The 3,328-nt window shown below is 42.2% G+C and overlaps 1 pseudogene; it reads left to right on the top strand.

Moving 5' to 3' along the window:
- Positions 1–1,149: 1,149 nt before the first annotated feature.
- LOC137498466 (uncharacterized) lies at positions 1,150–2,599 on the top strand (annotated as a pseudogene).
- The last annotated feature ends 729 nt before the right edge of the window (positions 2,600–3,328 follow it).

The following is a 3,328-nucleotide window of genomic DNA, read 5'->3' as shown; positions in this document are numbered from 1 at the left end:
AATGAATTTCCCTATTCTTAATTATTGTGACGTCTTTTTTTGTTGACATGGCAAGGGAACAAACACTTAAACTTAAACGAACACTGAACTCCTGCCTGCGATTTATTTACAATATCAGGTATGATGTTCATAGCACCCCATACTATCAGGCTCTCTCCTGGCCGAAGCCTAATAAAGGTCGGTAGGTACACACTTTTCAAGGATGGTGTTTAGATTGTGAGCTGAAAATCAGCCACTGTATATTTCTTCCAAATTCAACTTTTTATAATCTTTTCACGACCTAAATACCAGTTCGAGCTCCTTTCATTCTAGTCCTGTAAAACAAAAACAAAAAACAAAAAAAGAAATGGCGTACGGCTTTAAGTGCCGGGAGTGTCCGAGGACATGTTCGGCTCTCCAGGTGCAGGTCTTTTGATTTGACACCCGTTAGTGACTTGCGCGTCTTGATGAGGATGACATGATGATGAACACGACACATTCACCAGCTCCCGTGCCAGCGGAATTAACCAATGATCCATAAAATTCCCGACCCTGCTTGGAATCGAACAGGGGCCCTGTGTCCAAAGCCAAGCACGCTAACCATCTAGCCATGGAGCCGGACATTCTATTCCTGTGCACTGCTTAAAAAAATAATAGATCATTTGTGGAGATCGACGCCATATTACGGAATTACCTGCCAGCTCAGGTTAGAGAAACTATAAGGTGGGCCGGTACAAGGTTGCACTTGACAGTTATAGTTCATGTTGGCATTACTACAAAAATAATTGAAGAACGTCACCCGTCAATCAGAACGACCAATCCATTACTTTTTATGTCAGATACAGTTAATCGATTTTATACATATTAGTTCGTATTTAATTCTGTAGAGTGCGTATAACCTTTTATATACTTACAAAAACATGAGCATTTTTTAAAAATTGTAATGTTTAAGCGAGCTGCAAAATAAAGATGAACTATTTTCATTTGGTTGTTGTTGGCAATATGGCTAGTATAGTGGTGGCATCTATAACTACCTTGACTTCCGTATTGAAGTGTTGCCGCTTGTCTGTCGTTGCTAGCACGTGGTCAGGTGTGGTTCGCGCGTTGATGAAAGTGGTGTTTTATTTTTTTGTGAGATAACTGTGATTTTTTTGTAACTAGTGCAGTGTGATGTCACGGAAACGACAATATGATGAATCGGGAAGTGATAATCCTTTGCGCCGAGGAGTGCCCCTTAATAGTCAGGCATGTGAATTAGTGCGGAGAACTCGCGAGTTTTACGAGAGGGAGAGGGAATTCGTACGTTTGCATGGTCGTCCCTCTGTTCCTGCAGATCAAGTCGTGGAACGTACAAGTCAAACATTAGGGCTTTCAAAGCGCACTGTGGTTCAGAAAGGTGTTCTCCTCCGGGAACTGAAGGAAAAATGGACTGGGGAACCTAGCAGTGGCGGAAACAGGGCTGAGAGTGGGGACTTGTTTCTTAGCACGCCAGGAAAGAAACGATTTAAGCCATCTCCTGTTACAGGAATTGATTCTTTCCAGGCTGATGCAATACGCAGACACGTGTACGATTATTACAGCAGGAAGGAATACCCTGTGGTGGCAAAATTACTAGTCTCCCTTAAACAGAAAAATCTTTTCTCCGGGGGTAAAACTTCCTTAAAATCGGTATTGCGAGCCTTAGGTTTCAGATACAAAAAACTGAACGGAAGAAAACTGTTGCTTGAAAAGTCGCACATCGTGATGGCTAGGAGTATTTTTTTTAAATAAACTTGTCGGTAAGGATCTCCACGAGGTAATATGGTTGGATGAGACGTGGGTGAATGCTGGGGAGTGCATTGATAAATCTTGGACTGATGACAGTCCTAAAAGCTCCGGTAATCAACCGACTGGGAAGGGCGCCAGATTAATAATAGCGCACGCGGGTTCATCCAGTGGTTTTGTGGAAGGTGGTCTTCTAATGTTCCGATCGAAGAAAACCGGTGATTATCACGAAGATATGGACCATGTTCGCTTTTTAGATTAGTTTAAGAAGCTCCTGCAACAGCTCAAAGGCCCTTCCGCCATTGTTATGGACAATGCAACTTACCACTCGGTAATAATGGACAAGACCTCTACTTCGAGCGCCCGTAAAGAATTGTTAGTGGAATGGCTGCAGGCAAGGAATATCCCAGCGCATATGGGTATGACTAAATTAGCCTTATATGCACTGGTGAAACAAAACAAACCGGTTTCACCGACGTACATAGTTGATGAGGTAGCGAAGGAACAAGGACACGAGGTTGTTAGGTTGCCGCCGTACCACTGTCACTTCAACCCTATTGAATTCGTATGGAGTGATGTGAAACGTTAGGTTCGCACAAATAACAAATCCTTCACAATTACTGAAGTGGAAAGACTGTTCCGAGAGGGTATTGCTCTAGTGGATGCGGCTTCTTGGAGGAAGAAAGTTAGCCATGTCGCAACATTAATTAACTCGGCGATGGCCATAGATGGCATCATCAGTGACTGTCAGGAGTTGATGATCTGCCTGGACGATGACGACGACGACGACAACAACAACGAAGGCGACGGTAGTGATGGCAGTGATCTGGAGGGTATAGAACCTCTACCAATGTAAACAAGGTAAGAAGAATAACTTTTCTGAATCTTCGTAAATTTAATGGATTTTACTCGAAATCATTTGTGTAAGCACCGGTGTATATTATCGTAACATTTATTGGTGTATTTAAAGTGAGTTTCTTGTCTGCCGATTTCTTCCGCATTCTCTAACATTGCGATAATAAGAACTTCGTAGTGGATTTATCTCGTATCATTTTGTGTGATATATTTCATTGTAAACTTAATCGGTGTCTTGAAAGTGCGATTATTGTCGGCCTATTTCATTTGTATCGTGTATCGTCGCGATGGCATTAAAAACATTTCTCTCATGTTTCTAAAATCTTACGTGTCGTGCAATCAGCTGTTGCTATGGCGGCAACATCGCTTCGTGCGCCACTGCAGTGTGACCAACATTTTGCGTAGCTGTCATGTGCAACCTTACGACGGCCCACCTATAACTCCTTATCAAGATCACCTGGCGAGACTACCTACTAAGGACAGCTGAATGATTGGTTGTGAGGGCTTTGTTGAAGTTTGTATGAGGATTATTTGGATAGATTACGTGATGTTTATTTTAATTTTAACATATATTGAACCCGAGTGACTTAGGCCCATAGTCAGTCATGATTTGATCGGTAAAATAATATGGTACATTTATTGAAATACAGAAGGGACGTTGAAAATATTTCGTTTATGTAATGTCAAAATCAGAGCGAAGGAAGGACGACAGACTGGAGCCTGACGGATT

This window comes from Anabrus simplex, chromosome 2, assembly GCF_040414725.1.
Source record: "Anabrus simplex isolate iqAnaSimp1 chromosome 2, ASM4041472v1, whole genome shotgun sequence".
Lineage (NCBI taxonomy): Eukaryota > Metazoa > Arthropoda > Insecta > Orthoptera > Tettigoniidae > Anabrus > Anabrus simplex.
The sequence above is the reverse complement of the archived record's forward strand: the minus strand, read 5'-3'. Positions and strand labels throughout refer to the sequence as shown.